The following is an 18,361-nucleotide window of genomic DNA, read 5'->3' on the forward strand; positions in this document are numbered from 1 at the left end:
TACAAATGTACGAATCCTATGTACAGCTACTTAATATATATAGGCAAATCACAAAGCATTACTTATGCATCACGAAAAGCTTTTGAAAATTTTACTTAAATTTCAAACCAGAAAACACACAAACCAAGCTTTCAAAAACTACTAAACAAGATATTTTCTACAATGTTGAAAACCACCTACTCGGACATGCATTGGAATTCCTTCCTTTGAAGTAAATCTATTCTTTCGTGCTTGACATCTCAACTAGAGTAGAAAATGGTTCATCTCAGTTAGTCCCAACTAGAGATCATGGAAAACTGTTACTCCTGAATCCATATGAAGTTTGTGATATTTCTGTTGAAATGCCTATCTGACTCCCATGAAAAATTCCCTTTCTTGCTCCATCTCTTACAAGCAAAAGTTCATCCACAACCTCTTTCATGGACGGTCTCTTCCTCCTTTCCAAGTGAAGGCATTCTCTTGCTAGCCTTCCCATGTCTTCCATCTGTTGAAGGTTTCCCCCCTCTAATACTTTTCTATCCAATATTTCTATGAGGCGGTTGAGATCAAGCCTAGATAGAAAAAGGTTAGATAAACTCATCTCCTCGCTCTCCCTTTCCACAGAGATGGGTTTCAGAGATGTCAAAAGCTCCACCAGGACTACACCAAAACTATAAACATCACTTTTGTTAGTCAGTTGATATGTTTGAAAGTACTCAGGATCTAAATAACTGATTGTGCCCATTATATTTGTGGTGATATGTGTGTCATTGGAAGTTGAAATGAGACGGGAAATCCCAAAATTTGCAACTTTGGGAGAGAGTCTCTCATTCAGAAGAAAATTAGATGATTTTATATCTCGGTGGAAAATGGGTTGAGAAGCTCCAGAGTGTAGCTATGCCAAAGCCTCCCCTGTCTCAATTGCAATCTGTAGACATGACGCCCACTGCAAAATCCCTTCTTTGGACTGTAAATGTTCAAAAAGTGTTCCATTCAAAATGAATTCAGATACCAACATCGGGAACTTAGTTTGTATGCAGCACCCTAATAATTTCACTATGTTTTTATGATTAATCTGCGAAAGAATTGTAACCTCATTTAGAAACTTGTGATCATCTTCAACATTCAAAGCTTGCCTGGACTTTTTAATGGCCACAAGATTACCATCCAACAGAACACCTTTAAACACAGTTCCAAATCCTCCACTTCCCAACACCATTTCTTTTGAATAATTATTAGACGCTCTTTCCAGTTCTTTTGCAGAAAACATTCTCAGGCTTTCTCTACCCACTCTAGAAGCGATGTGTTGCTGCAAGTGCTGAAAATACTTGGCCTCCAACAGTTTCAAGTTGCGTTTCTTTAGCCACGAAACCACAAGAGTCGCTGCTAAACACACAATCACAAATGAAGAGACGGATCCTTTGTACCATAGTTGAATAGACCAGACATATTAAAATTATATTTATACCTATTTTTGGGCAAGTAATTAAAATAAGACAATCCTTAAACAAAGAAATTAAGTTTGGAAAAATTAATCAATTTTGACTATTTAAGACTTTTAGCGTAGGAATCAAGCCTTAGTGTGTGATGTTTAAGCAAATAATAGACACAATCAGTAAGTCTAATATTGTTTTGTTACCTATGATTGTAGAAATGACAACACGATTTGAATTTGTGGACACACATCCTATGCCATTTTGAAAGCCATCTCCTTGATAGCCCTTTGCACATGAACAATTGTAAGAACCTACCGAATTTAGGCATACTCCTCCCCCCTCTTCTCCAACACACATATTCTGCATCTTCTTATCATTGCAGTCATCTATGTTTGTAAGATCATCACCACTATGATTAGAAGTCATCAGATTTGAGATGCTAATAAGGATAGATTTATGGCAACAATTATTCATAGATCAATATATTTGACTCAAAAACTATACAAGTTAAATATCTATGACAATATATATATAAAACTCATAGATTATACCTATACAATCTGTACCATTGATGTATCCATTTCCTTGGAACCCAGGAAGGCATTTGCACACGTATCCTTTCCTAGAATGGGAGTCAATGCACTCTACTTTGGACAAGCAAGAATAGTTATGGGCAGTACGTACTTTAGCCACAGAAAAATTATGAAGGCCAATACCCTAGTTAAGGCGGAGACCGTATGAAACAACGTTATGTTTTTCCCAAAAAAGGGTTGATTTATTGTTGAGGATCTTGAAGGTGGAGGGGTAGAATATGGTAGAGAAACCATACACCTCCTCATATTTGTTGGTGGTAGAATTGAAAATTTGAAACGTACCTTCACCCATGAAATTTATGGAGAGCCAATTATTTGGGAGGTTAATTTTGCAACATCCATATTGGCAGTATGGTTGATCTTGCATTTCAAAGTCATACATTGCTACACATCTCACCTCCCCCAAACCCCTGAAACTGTAGGTGCCAGATGTATTGTTGCCCACAACCACGAATCCATTGGAGCCTTAAATAGTGAAAGGCCCATCTGAAGGTAGCTCAATGTAGATTTTCTTTATGTGGTCGCCATTGTTGGAATATTAAATGCAAAAGGTCGTTTGTCCTTGGAGCCAAACGCCCACCTACCATCTCTGACGACCTGCACAACAGTCATAAACATTAATGTGGTAAGTGAATTTTGAAATCATGTTGAGAGGGAAAATGAAATATGACAAAAGGAATATCTTAGTTCATTCGACCAGTAGAGTGTGTGTTCAGCAGAGCAGAGCAAAGAGTTGCAGACCAGAGAAAGAAGAAAGAAGTTGATTAGCAGATCAGTCATTGCAGAGATAGAAGAAAGCTTATTTCTAGTTGCACATGTTTCCTCTATTCATTTTGTAAGTTTGTTGTTATCGGATTTTTCCTATTGAAGTAGTGATTGCTCCATGCACCATTGTATGTAGCCATTAGAGCTACAAGTTTAAAGTTTTTGAAGTATTGAAGTTTTACCAGTTTTAGAGTTATTTTAGGGTTTTCTGGTTAAGGTCGAATGCTCCCAGATTTTGTAATGGTTTAATCAAAGTTGAATAGAAAGCAACCAAACATACTTGAATCCATTGTCGTTCTTTTCTATTCATTGCATTTGAGAAGTGTGTTTAGATGCTTCAAGCTTTAGCTCTCTGGTTTTAATGGTGAAAGCATTCAAGTTCAAATTTCTCTAAGTTAATTTTGTTCAGATAATGGGTGTTGCACACATTGCATAGTATTGTTATATTTTATTATTTTATTTTATTATGTAATGTTGTATCTAGATGGACGTGCAACATGTAAAGATTCCCATGGAATATTATTGATGAGTTGTATTGTAACATTGTGATAATATTTTATGTAATTATTTAATATTGGGGAAAAGAATTAAATGCCCAATATTAAATGTGGGGTCAGTGGGTTAGGTAGGACATGGTTTTAGCACATATGGTTTATGTAATACCACTTGGTGGTTTTGTGGGACTTGCTACTATATAAGTAGCCACAAGGGTAGTTGTTGTAGAGAGAAAGAGTGAAAAAGGCAAGAGTCAAGCGGGACAAGGATTGACAGGTTAGCCAAGGGAGCATTTGTGAAGGTTGGAAGCATGGCATGGGATGTGTGGATTCATGCTTGTTCACATAGTTTTCTCGGTTGTAGCTATGGCCATGAATGCTTCCATGGTTGTATGGCAATGGTATTTTTGTTGAATAATACATGGTGATGGATGCTTTTGGAGGCTGGGTTTTTCCCTCAATGAGGGTTTTCCAGGGTATATCTTGTGTCACAATTTTTGTGGGTATGTTGTCTATACTCTTGCATGTGGATTTTAATTTTGTGTTTATTTCAGATCTATTATGGGTTATGTGGAAATGGTTATATTCTTTGTTGCCAAGTTTCCTTACAAGTGGTATCACAGCCTGGTTTTGGCCTGGTCATGGGTTCAAATCTCCCCGGTGCCTTCCTGACCCGTGTAAGCACTTGGTATGCGCATCAAGGGGGAGATTTTTGGGTGATGCGATGCACTCCCCTGTCCACCTGGTATCGCTCCCACTCAACTGTGAGACTCCCACTTAACCGTGAGACTTTCTTGCAGAGGATAACTGAAAGACAACCTCGTTCTAATACCACTTGTTAGGCCCATTTTCCGTTGCACCAAAAGCCATGACTATTAGTGAACATGGAACACCACATAATTAACCACCTTTGGGCAGGGGAGCACGTCGCATCACCCAACAATCTACCCCTCGATGCACATACCAGGTGCTTACGTGGGTCAAGAAGGCATCGAGGAGATTTAAACCCATGACCAGGCCAAAACTAGGCTCTGATACCAATTGTAGGGCCCATTTTCCATTGCACCAAAAGCCATGACTATTAGTGAACATGATACACCACATAATTAACCACCTGTGGGTAGGGGAGCACATCGTATCACCTAACAATTTTTTTTTTAGTTTGAGTCGAGCTCACTCAGCATCGACTATAGCCGAGCATTCCCCTTTGGTTGCCAAGCATTCCCCTTTGTGTGTCGAGCTTACTCGACTTCTTCTTGCGCTGAGCTAACCTGGCTAACCTAGCACCTATTGCCTATCACTCGGCACCTTCAAGTGCCAAGCAAACTGCCACTCGGCTCCTTAAGGTGCCGAGAAAAACTAGCACTCGACACCCTCTTGTGTCCAGTAAATTTTTGAGTTTTTGAATTTGTGATTTATATTTCTCACATGGTATTAGAGGTTTGAGGCCCCCACATCCACATTGAGTTAGGGTAAATTTTTTTGGGATATTTATCATGGTAGGATGCAAGAAATATATGGCAACAACCACCACCCTTCAATGGACAAAATTATGATACATGGGCAAAGAAGATGAAGACCATAATGGATGCAAATGATTTATAGGAGTTTTTGATTAATGGGTTCAATGATGTGACAGACCCAACTCAGTATGCTACTCTTACCAATAATCAAAAGACTCAGTTGAAAGAGTCAAGGAGGAAGGATGCTAAGGCATTAAGTCTTATTCAAGCAGCAATGATAGAGACAGTATTCTCCAAGATTGCAGTAGCAAATTATGAAAAGGAAGCATGGGATATCCTTGAGACGAACTTCAAGGGGACTGATAAAGTCTGTACTATAAAGTTATAGAATATAAGGAGGGAGTTTGAGAACCTTCAAATCAAAGAAAATGAATCAATTGCAGATTTCAGTTCAAGGACCTCCAATGTGATTAACCAACTGAAATCAAATGGAGAAGACTATCAGGAGCAAAGGATAGTGGAAAAGATATTGAGGAGTTTACCTCATAAGTATGACAATTTGGTCATGACCATAGAAGAGGCAAAAGACCTCACTGTTTAGACAATGGATGAGTTGATGGGTACTCTTCAAACCCATGAGCATAGGATCAATAGAAATACATCTTCTTCTTCCCAAGAGCAAGCATTCAAAGCTCAATCAAATCCAAGAGGAAGGGGGAGAGGAAGAAATGGCTCAGGTAGAAACTCTAGAGGCAGAGGCTGAGGAAATGGAGGACAAAGAAATGTTGCAGCAGAAAGCTCAAGAAGAGCAGATGGAGCAAGTAGTTCACAAAATACTTCAAGAGGAGGTAAGAAAAAAAAAAACACAAATAGAAGTAATGTAGAATGCTACTACTATCATAAATATGGGAATTATGCAAGTGAATCCTGGAAGAAGCAAAATGATCAGTCAGGACAAGCAAATGTGGCTGATGTGAACATGGAAAGTGGAAACAATGCCACTACCTTCATCATGTGTAATGTTGTGATGTGAATATCAGGATTTAACTGTGTGATTTTGAGTCAAACTCGATGACCCATCTTTCATGAGTAGTGATTCAACATGAATCCATCTCTCATGAGAATAAATGGAACACTTAGCACTCATTGGATCTAGGTGATGCTCATAGGGGTGAATCACCTAGATCCAATGAGTGCTAAGTGTTCCATTTATTCTCATGAGAGATGGATTCATGTTGAATCACTACTCATGAAAGATGGGTCATCGAGTTTGACTCAAAATCACACAGTTAAATCCTGATATTCACATCACAATTTGACTAGCTGTGGAAATCATCTCCTACTTATCAATGTGTAATGTTGCTGAAGACGGAAGCCCTGAGGTTTGGTACCTCGACAGTAGATGTAGCAACCACATGAGTGGTAATGAAACCTTGTTTTCATTCATTGACAAGAGTTTGAAATCTGAGATTAAAATGGGTAACGATGGAACTCTACTAGTAGTGGGCAAAGGATCTATTATGGTCCGCACCAAGCAAGGTGAGAAGAAGGAAATACAAAATGTGTATTTCACCCCTGGTATGAAGCACAATTTGATGAGCATTGGTCAACTCATTCTAAATGGATACAAAGTGCTGATGGAGAATGACATGTGTATCATTCAAGAAAAAGATGGGAGCAAGAATTTACTTGCAGCAGTTCAAATGACAAAGAACAGAATGTTTCCCTTGAAGATAGAGGCATGTTTCTCATCTCAAGTTGGTGCTACACCTCCCACACAATCAGCTATAAAGAGTGTGATTGAAGACCCCTCATGGCTATGGCACCTCAGGTATGGTCATCTCATCTATGTTGGTTTAAGTTTGTTGTCAAATAAAAGGATGGTAGAAGGTTTGCCATGAATAGGAAATTCATGTGACAAGTGTGAGGCTTGTATTTTGGGTAAGCAACATAGGCTTCCCTTTAATTCTGAAAATTTTAGGAGGGCTAGATATCCATTAAAGTTAGTGCATACTGACCTAGTCAGTCCTATGCAAGTTATTTCCATTGGGGGGAGTACTTATTTCATAACATTTATTGATGATTTCAGTCGTAAGACATGGGTGTATTTCTTAAAGAATAAATCTGAAGCATTTGATAAATTTGTAGAATTTAAAGCCCAGGCTGAAAGAGAATGTGGATACTATATCAAGGTCCTAAGATTAGATAGAGGGGAGTATACTTCCAATTCTTTTGTAAATTTTTGCAAGAAACATGGCATAAAGAAAGAGCTCACAACCAACTACACACCACAGCAAAATGGAGTGGTTGAAACAAAGAATAGAACCATTGTCAAAATGGCAAGGAGCATGATGAAAGAAAAAGGTCTCCCAGCTGAATTTTGGGGAGAGGTTGTGGCAACAATAGTTTCCCTAATTAATAGGTGTCCTATAAAGGTAGTATTTGATAGAATTCCAATGGAAGCATGGTCACGAGGAAGATGGATAGTTGAACACCTAAGGGTGTTTGGATGTGTTGCATATGCACATGTGCCTAAAGAGCAAAGGCAAAAATTGGATGAAAAAGGTGTGAAGTGCATCTTCACAGGGTATAGCTCAAAATCAAAGGCATATAGATTGTATGACCCATTGAACAACAAGATAACTCTTTCAAGAGATGTGGAATTTCTTGAAAATCAGTCTTGGTATGGTCCAACCAATGAGTCACCGAGCACTTCAAGTAAAGTGCCAATTATGAGTAAAGAAGATGTTGATGAACAGCAAGAAGAAGGAGCAAATAGAAGAAATGGTAAGAAACCTCATTCATCACTGAGCTCCTCTAGACATGACCAAGTGTCAGTACTGAGTACTAGTGAAGACCGAACTAGTCGACAAAGCAGTAGCAGTGAAGATTTTGATCCCACACTCTCCTCCCTATTACCAAGAAAGACCAAGAGTCTTAGGGAGATATACCAAGATGAAAGGTATGAAGATTATGATGAGAGTGTTAATTTTGCATTATTTTCTCATAGTGATCCAATATATTTTGAAGAAGCTATTAAGGAGAAGAAATGGTGTAAAGCCATGGATGAGGAAATAGATGCTATAGAAAGAAATGAGACATGGGAGCTAACTGAATTACCTCCCAAGAAGCAAGTGATTGGAGTGAAATGAGTCTACAAGACCAAATGCAATGCTGAAGGAAAGATTGACAGGCATAAGGCAAGGCTGGTAGTCAAGGGCTACAAATAGCAGTATGGAAGAGATTATGATGAGACATATGCTCTGGTTGCAAGAATGGAAAGCATGCATGCTATCATAGCAATTGTAGCTCAACACAAATGGAAGGTATATCAAATGGATGTTAAGTCTGCCTTCCTAAATGGTGTATTGAAAGAAGTATATGTGGAGCACCCACTTGGTTATGAAGTTACAGGTGAAGAGAATAAAGTATATAGATTGAAGAGAGCTCTTTATGGGCTCAAGCAAGCTCCACAAGCATGGTATAGTAGGATTGACTCATATTTGATGAGCAATGGCTTTAGCAAAAGCAATGGTGAGCCTACTCTCTACATCAAGGAAGCAAATGGAAATGCGTTGATTGTTGTCTTGTATGTAAATGATTTAATTTTTACTGGTAATGACAAGGCTCTAATTGGCGAGTTCAAAGAGGCTATGAAAAATGAATTTGATATGATAGACCTTGGTCTCTTGAAGTACTTTTTAGGCATAGAAGTAAAACAAATGCATGATGGCATCTTCATCTCTCAAGAAAAATCTGCAGGGCAGATCTTGCAGAGATTCAAAATGCAGAACAGTAAGGTAGCCCCCACACCAATAGCAATAGGTCTGAAGTTGAGCAAGGAAGACTCTAGCAAGAGAGTGGATCCAACACTATACAAGAGTATGGTTGGAAGTTTAATGTATTTGACTGTAACTCGGCCATACCTAATGCATGTAGTGAGTTTGATTTCCAAATTTATGGAAACACCAAAGGATTCCAATTGGAAAGCGAGAAAGAGGATCCTAAGGTATGTGAAAGGTACCAAGGGATTTGGAATTTTGTATACTACATCAAATGAATTCAAGTTGGTTGGTTACACTAATAGTGATTGGGTTGGAAGTATAGATGATAGGAAGAGCACTTTAGGATACATGTTTCATATGGGATTGGGTGCAATTTCATGGGCATCCAAGAAGCAACCTATTGTTGCTCAATCTACAGCAGAGGCTAAATACATAGTAGCAAATGCAGCAGCATGTCAAGCAATTTGGTTAAGGAGGATCTTGAAAGATTTGAATGAAAGGAAAGAGGATGGAACCACAATTTATTGTGACAATATCTCATCAATTGCATTATCCAAGAATCCAATTTTTCATGGGAGAAGCAAACATATTGAGATCAGATATCACTTCATCAGAGAGCTAGTGGAGAATGGGGATATCAAGATAGAATTTTGTAAGTTTGAGCAACAACTAGCAGATATATTTACAAAGCCATTAGGCATTGTAAGTTTTGTACACCTAAGAGAGTGTCTTAGTGTAGTTGATGTGGATCAGTAGTGATCCTTGTTTGTTTGGCTCAGGACAAAGGGGGAGTGTTGGAATATTAAATGCAAAAGGTTGTTTGTCCTTGGAGCCAAACGCCCACCTACCATCTCTGACGACCTGCACAACAGTCATAAACATGAATGTGGTAGGTGAATTTTGAAATCATGTTGAGAGGAAAAATGGAATATGACAAAAGGAATATCTTAGTTCATTCGACTAGTAGAGTGTGTGTTCAGCAGAGCAGAGCAGAGAGTTGCAGAGTAGAGAAAGAAGAAAGAAGTTTATCAGCATATCAGTCATTGCAGAGATAGAAGAAAGCTTGTTTCCAATTGCACGTGTTTTGTCTGTTCATTCTGTAAGTTTGTTGTTGTTGGATTTTTCTTGTTGAAGCAGTGATTGCTCTAGGCACCATTGTATGCAGCCATTAGAGCTGCAAGTTTAAAGTTTTTGAAGTATTGAAGTTTTACCAGTTTTAAGGTTATTTTAGGGTTTTCTGGTTGAAGCTGAATGCTCCTAGATTTTGTAATGGTTTAATAAAATTTGAATAGAAAGCAAGCAGGCATACTTGAATCCATTGTCATTCTTTTCGATCCATTGCATTTGAGAAATGTGTTTAGATGCTTCAAGCTTTGGTTCTTTGGTTTTAATGGTGAAAGCATTCATGTTCAAATTTCTCTAAGTTAAATTTTTTTTAGTTTGAGCTGAGCTCACTTGGCATCCACTGTAGCCAAGTGTTCCCCTTTGGTTGCCGAGCATTCCCCTTTGTGTGCAGAGCTTACTCAGCTTCTTCTTGTGCCGAGCTAACTCGACACCTGTTGTCTGTCACTCGGCACCTTCAAGTGCCGAGCAAACTACCACTCGGCTCCTTAATGTACCGAGAAAAACTGGCACTCAGCACCCTCTTGTGCCGAGTAAATTTTTGAGTTTGTGAATTTGTAATTTATATTTCTCACAGCCACACGTCCACGAATAGATACCAAAGGAGTCTATGATAAGGTGGCATGTATAGTCGATCCCCATGATATTGCAAGGTAAACGAAGCGTATGAGTTATATTACTAAAATATGAGTAAAAGAAGGGAGCCATCTTCCCATTGTAATCCTCACATGTGATCTTAAAACCAGGGTATCCACAAGCAGAGTTGTCGATCTAGAAAGAATAACTCATGCTCGTTGACGCACACTTTTTAGGATCACATTTAGCAACAGTAAACCCCAACATACAGAACCAAATTACATAGCGAACCACGTATCCATGATGCTTCAACATTTTTTGTTTCAGCAGAAACTGTCTACAACAACAAGAAAGACTTTTCAAAGAATGAAAGGTTGTGTGGAGTTAAAATAGCATCAAATAGTCTTCAAAACAACAGTGATGCATCATGGACGAAAACAAAACACAATTAGACAGCCACTGATATACTAAGGGAAAAATTAAGCTTGAAAAAAGAAAGTTAATTTCAATTCTTTAACACTTTTAGCATAAGAGTCAAGTGTTAGTGTGTGATGTCTAAGCTGTCCGCAATGGACAAATACCATATTATTTTCGTGATAGCTTTTTATTGAGCCCATCTTTTCACATGCATATAGATGCACTTCAAATTTATGTTGTAACAAAAGAACTTCTAATTAGTTGGCACTATTCAATTTCAATATGATGTATAAGAATACATTCTAATATTGACTATCCAACATTTGTGAAAAATGGAGGAATTAATTTTTACTTGATACCTATGTTATCCGAAACGAAAAATGATAAAGAAATCATAACGGTAACATGATGAGAAATACAATGTATAAAAGTTGCACACACACATATAATTTGACCATAAAAATGATATATACAATTACATCATAAAATGAAATGAAAATCTCAATTGAATATAGAATAATATTTCAATGACCTTAGAATACATGTATTAAATGAAGTATGAGAGGTCTAATATACTCCATATGTATTAGACGAAGCATGAGAGGATTAATATTGAGACAAAATAAAAAATATCAGACGAGACAATATTTCAATGACTAATGCAACACATCCATTAAATGAAACATGAAAAGTGAGTTACTAAATTTAAACAAAAATGAAAAGTCAATTGAATACAAGACAAAATTTCAATGACTCCATCCCTTGAATGGAACATGAAATGAGAGGCATAACGCTACAATTACACTGAAATGAAAATATGGATAAAATAGAATCATTGACTTCAATCTGCGGTGGTAATTTCTTGGAATAGTCTAATCCAGTTCACTGAAATGAAAATATGGATAAAATAGAATCATTGACTTCAATCTGCGGCGGTAATTTCTTGGAATAGTCTAATCCAGTTCAATCAAAGTTTAATGAGACCTTATTTTCTTTTTTCTTTGAATTTTCATCCATCGTCATAAATTAGCGTATATTGACGTTGAACGAGATTTTGTCGGGATTGTGTTGAAACATCGCTCTCGCTTTCTTCTCAATGTCAGAAATGGAGAAAATAATAGGCGTTAGGGCCCACGATAGACTAGTCAGCTATAGAAGATAAGTACTAATTAATTCAATGGATAAATCACAGGAAGTCATGAAATTTTGCATACTAATTACGCCATAGGCTTTCCCTATTTGAATGTGAAGAGCTAAATTTTGCATCCAACAGTTGACAGCCATAGAGAGCAAATGACTACCATTGGAATGATTTGAAACATAGATCTTTTTTAAGCTTTACACTATTAAACAAGAAGGAAAGCCATCACCTATGATGACGACCATTGAGGAATCTTTAGCCATTGATTTTTTTAAGGTTAGAGGTGTAGATTGATGTTGTCATCTTTTATTATTAACGCCAATAATTTGGTATTGGAATGCGTGCAGATTTCAGCATTACAAATCTATAGTTCAAACTTTAATCGTCAATGGTATGTGGCCTACTATCTTTTCAGAAGTGTAGTCGATTTTAGGGATCCGTTCACTGTTCAACTCATATCAGAACTGACTGATACCTGTATTAGAATTGACAGAATTCAATTAGTGTATAGTACTTCCGTCAAATCACTGCCTTTGGACATGGTCTTGGCAAAGAATGGTTGTTCTTTTATGAAATTCACATGTCGTGACTACAACTTTGTACCAGATACAGAGGCAAAGATCGCCATGAAGAAAGATGACTCAAACGCTAACTTCACCGCTAGAGGGCAAGGGCTACCCAGCCCGTCTCCTTGCCCGTGGCTATACAGCCACGAAAATGCACTTCATTTACATTGCTTTTTCTACCTTTTTAAAAAATTGACTAAGTCCTCTCCTTCGTATTGCGTCTTCTCATGCACGGACCCCACAACAGACTTCTCCATACCGTCAGCGATGTTTATGATGGTACTCTCATTCGTTATTTTGACAAGATTGTTTTAACATATTGACTATGATTAAATTGTATTTAATCATTTTTGTTTTTTAAATACTTGGCTTTTTGTATTAGAAACAATGAGTTTGTAAGAATTTTGATTTTTCAAATTGTCACGTGTTGTAAATATAATTAATTTAGAGAAGAAAATGTAAGAATATTAAATTTTAAATTGAAGAAAAAATTATGTTTTATCTTAAAATTATATATATATAAACAAAATAATTTATGTACTAATTTGTTTTTAGAATTTATGTTCTATCTTAAAATACATAGTAAAAAATAATTTGTAAAATTAATTTATTTTATAAATTAATAGTGTGTTGTGTATTTATTTATAAAATAAAATAATTTATAAATTATTTCGAAGTGTTTATCTAAGAAAAACTAATAAAAAGTTCATAATATATATTATTAATAAAAATTTAATTAATTTATAATTTAACTACGATTAATTTTAAAAAATAAAAAAGATAAGAGATATTATTTATCTTATATTTGATTTATTGTATACAAATAGAATGATTATCTAAAAAAAATCTTCTAAGAAAATAAAACTATAGCTAAAAGATTTGCATGGTTAAAAAACAAGTCAATTAGAAAGGCAAGGAGGAAAGCTCCCAAAATAGCATTTCAACTAATTATATAAATTTTCATATGATTATTAAAAAGATAATTTTATTGTTTTAAATGTTAAGAGACATTTTTAAGATAATTAGCATGAGGTGAAATATATATAATTAAATAGATTTAAAATAATATATAATCAAATTAATAAATATTTATGTGAATTGGTATAACAAGGTCATAAAGTTCTCAAGATAAAAATTCGTGTTCAAATTTCTAAAGTGATATCTTGTGATTCAAGTTGAATAAGTGACTTGTAGTTGATTATGTATTCAACTTGATATCTCTTCGCATTTTTTATATACTAGTGTTATGGTCTTGAGGCTAATTATTCACTTGATCCTTTTAAATGTAAATTTGGTTCAACTTTGAATAAATGATTTCTTACACAAATCAATTAAATATGAGTTCATAAAATTTATTAGTATGTTCATTTATAAGTTATTTGATGCATTCATTCTAGATGTTCATGACTTTGAAACAAATGTGTGTTAATCTTCTACATTTACACATCAATTGGTACAATAAAAATATTTTAGATCTACATGAGTATTCCTAAGAGCTTTAAATAGTTTTATTTTTTAGGAGTTAAATATACTCTTAATCTATATGAGTATAATAATCTATATGAGTATAATTTTATTATATGTTTAACTTATTGTTATCAAATTGATCATATACATAATTAATAGTATATAAATATATTATATTATTTAATATTAATATATATTAATATTAAATAAATGTCCCTAATGTTTATATATATATATATATATATTAAATAAATGCCACCAATGTTTATTTAATATGCATTTTTTAAATATATATAAACATTAGAGACATTTATTTAATATTAATATATATTAATATTAAATAATATATTATATTTATATACTATTAATTATATATATAATCAATTTGATAACAATAAGTTAAACATATAATAAAATTATACTCATATAGATTAAGAGTATATTTAACTCCTAAAAAAATAAAACTATTTAAAGCTCTTAGGAATACTCATGTAGATCTAAAATATTTTTATTGTACCAATTGATGTGTAAATGTAGAAGATTAACACACATTTGTTTCAAAGTCATGAACATCTAGAATGAATGCATCAAATAACTTATAAATGAACATACTAATAAATTTTATGAACTCATATTTAATTGATTTGTGTAAGAAATCATTTATTCAAAGTTGAACCAAATTTACATTTAAAAGGATCAAGTGAATAATTAGCCTCAAGACCATAACACTAGTATATAAAAAATGCAAAGAAATATCGAGTTGAATACATAATCAACTACTAGTCACTTATTCAACTTGAATCACAAGATATCACTTTAGAAATTTGAACATGAATTTTTATCTTGAAAACTTTATGACCTTGTTATACCAATTCATATAAATATTTATTAATTTGATTATATATTATTTTAAATCTATTTAATACATATTTAACCTCATGCTAATTATCTTAAAAATGTCTCTTAATATTAAAAAAAATAAAATTATCTTTTTAATAATCATATGAAAATTTATATAATTAGTTGAAATGCTATTTTGGGAGCTTTCCTCCTTGCCTTTCTAATTGACTTGTTTTTTAACCATGCAAATCTTTTAGCTATAGTTTTATTTTCTAAGAAGTTTTTTTTTAGATGATCATTCTATTTGTATACAATAAATCAAATATAAGATAAATAATATCTCTTATTTTTTTATTTTTTTAAATTAATCATAGTTAAATTACAAATTTATTAAATTATTTTTTACTATGTATTTTAAGATAGAACATAAATTCTAAAAACAAATTAGTACATAAATTATTTTGTTACTATATATATATATATATATATATATATATATATATATATATATATATATATATATTTTAAGATAGAAGATAATTTTTTCTTCAATTTAAAATTTAATATTCTTACATTTTCTTCTCTAAATTAATTGTATTTACATCACGTGACAATTTGGAAAATCAAAGTTTTTACAAACTCATTGTTTCTAATACAAAAAGCCAAGTATTTAAAAAACAAAAATGATTAAATACAATTTAATCATAGTCAATATGTTAAAACAATCTTGTCAAAATAACGAATGAGCATAACATCATAAACATCGTTGATGGTACGGAAAAGTCTACCACGGGGTCTGTGCATGAGAAGACGTGGAAGGAAGGAGATGGAGGGGATAAACGGCGTCATACCCATCCAGTTGAAATAACTGGCTAGGTAGTTGTTGCCCCGCTAGAGGGCGCATCTCAATTTGCGTCCTGATAAACATCATCACGGCGGCTGAGGACCCAATGCCCCTACTTCATGGAGATGTAGTGGAATTGATTTATTTTACTAAACAATAATCCCGAGAGGATGTCTGGGCGCCTAAATCAATGGCATCCCCACCAGCCAATAATAATTATTCAAAATTGTCAGCACCAGCCTCTGCTTTAACTATGTGCTTGAAAGAAAATCCCCTTTCTATATACCTATCGATCTTCCTCTCAGCTTTATCAAAGTTACTTATATATCTTATCTGAAATCAATAATATGCCATCAACAGTAGAACAAACAGCATATGATATATTATCTATTAATACTCTATGGAAGTTGTTTCTTAGGGATTTTATGGAGTATATTACAATGGATGGTGGGTTTTATAGAGCCCACAACTACCATTTTGTCTTCTTAAATAATTTTAGTTAAAAGAAAAGGCTTTTCTTTCCTTTCTATTTACTTTTCTCTCTTATACATAACATTATGAATCATTGGGAAAAGTTGCATAAACCCATTTTGGACCACAGTTTGATGGTCTTAATCCATAATTATATGGCTAATAATATTTAAATTACTCTTCCTAGGTCCTTGGCTTTTAGTAAGGATAAGATCCCTAAAAGTAATGCAGGTGGTAAAGGCGAGGACAAAAGAATGATTTTTGACTTGGGTGAAGTCAAGAAAAAATGAATAAAAGGTGGAAGAAAAATGTATATTAAAAGGACATGGAAATTCAGTCAAAAGGTGAAAGTAAGGAGCAAGGCAAGGGCATGGAGATGGCACATGATGGGAATAGTGAGTTTTCTAATGACTTGATGGAGAAATTCTATAGGCCAATGAGAAATTTCCCTTCCCCTATTTCATCCCAATCTTAGGAAAATCAAGGTCTTCCTCTAAATGAAAGGGTGGACAAGGAAAAATTCATTAATCAAGATGAGGATAAAGAGCATTTTTACAAAGAGGTGTGCCCTGTCTTGATGATTTTGCAGAAAATGCTAATCATGTGATGCACACATTTCTCCAAATATCTTGGCCCAGAAATAGGAGAATAAAGACAATGATAGTGAGAGAAAGGATCATAAAAAAAGGCATTTCCCTATGAAAAATATGGTGTATTTCAAAGAAGTTAATGTGAAACTTATGGAAGATGACCTCAAGGATCTTAGTGTTGAACACCTCTAGGTGTCTTGCAAATGGAAAAAGCCATTTCCATGTATACTTTCTGTATGGATATATTATCTTTCAATTCTATTAAACTTATCTATATTAATTATAGATCCCTTAATGCTAAAATGAATGAGATCCTAGAGAAATGCAGGAGAGTGTAGAGAAAGAAATGTCAAGGGAGCCCACTAAAAATCACAATGTTATCCAGGCATTAATTGAAAGAATTGAGAGCCTAGAAAATACTTTGAATAAGAGGATTAAAATAAGTCAAGGGACTTAAGAAGCTACCATTGAGTGTCTCAACAATGCAGGGACAAGTAGATCAGAATATTGATAATCTTATGGTGTTGGATTTAGAGGACCTAAGGTACATTGAGGAAACCCCTGGGATTACCAAAAGAACCTATGGAAGCACAGGGAGGATGAAAACCAAGATTAAGGAGCCTACCAAGGAGGATATAAGGGAGGCCATCAACAAGATCAAGGAAACCAAGGAGGAATTGGTCATGGAGTTGGCATAATGCTATTAGTTTTGTTCTTTTTGTCACATGGTTTTTGGTTTTTTTGAGCTCTAGTTATAGTTCTAGTTTGATAGGGTTGATTCTCATTTTTTGTGCTGATTATTTTGTGTTGGTTGTTTTTGTACTAGGCATGCTCGTTATTTTATAACAATGATGGAATTTGGATATTTTTAAAAATATTCTATTATAAAAAATCTTGGGGTTTTGAGTCCATCATAAAATTAAAAACCTATTTTAATGCTTAACTTAAAACAACTAGTGGATTATAAATAACAGAAAAATGTCTACACAATTTTAGAGAAGCAACTCTATTTTTTCATGGATATATATGTTTGTTTCCTTTAGTCTCTATTTTTTTCTTTTTCTTTTCCTTAATCTTTTCCTCTCACCACCATCCTCGAGTCACTATGTTTTGCTTTTCAATTTGCACAAAATGACCTTAAACTTATTAGCAGTGTTTGACTTAATAAGACATGGTATTCGCTTGAATTTAGCTAACTTTTAGCCCAAAGTTTTTAATTCTTAAGCTAGAACTTCTCCTTTTGATTTTTGAAGTTATCCAATCAATAATTTAACTATATAACAATTATAACAGATTATAATTTTAAAAATCTTTTGTCTAATTTGGTTGCCTTAAGCTATATTTTGCATGCACATTCCACTTTTTGCCAATAGTGTTTTACTTATTAAATGATAGGCTCTTCATTGGCCATTGTCTCATTTTTTTTTACCAATACTCCCTTTCAAAGTATCTTATAAGAATTGAAGGTTCACAAACCTAGAATTTGATGGCCATATTGGCCCATTTTCTATTTTTTGGTCATATATGACAAACTAAAAAATGATTGGATCTATAGATTGTCATGTTATTTTTTGAAAATATTGTCAATATGGCACTAGAATTTATTTAAAAACTATCAAAATCTTTTATAAGAAAAATAATAGCTTATTTAATAAATAAATATATACTATTTTATAATATATGATACATGTGTATGATAAATATATGTTATTTTATAATATAAATATTTATATTTTGTTCATTTAATATTTTATTAGTCTAAAATACTTTTAAAATAGAAAAATAAATTTTATAAACTTCTTTTACTAATTT

At 34.0% G+C, this 18,361-nt stretch overlaps 1 pseudogene; it reads right to left on the reverse strand.

Annotated features, from left to right (window-relative positions):
• Positions 1 to 217: 217 nt before the first annotated feature.
• On the reverse strand, positions 218 to 10,537 carry LOC149554755 (wall-associated receptor kinase 2-like; annotated as a pseudogene).
• Positions 10,538 to 18,361: the final 7,824 nt, after the last annotated feature.

The sequence above is a fragment of the Cupressus sempervirens genome, chromosome 5 (genome assembly GCF_028749045.1).
Source record: "Cupressus sempervirens isolate cs-2001-9-10 chromosome 5, ASM2874904v1, whole genome shotgun sequence".
NCBI lineage: Eukaryota > Viridiplantae > Streptophyta > Pinopsida > Cupressales > Cupressaceae > Cupressus > Cupressus sempervirens.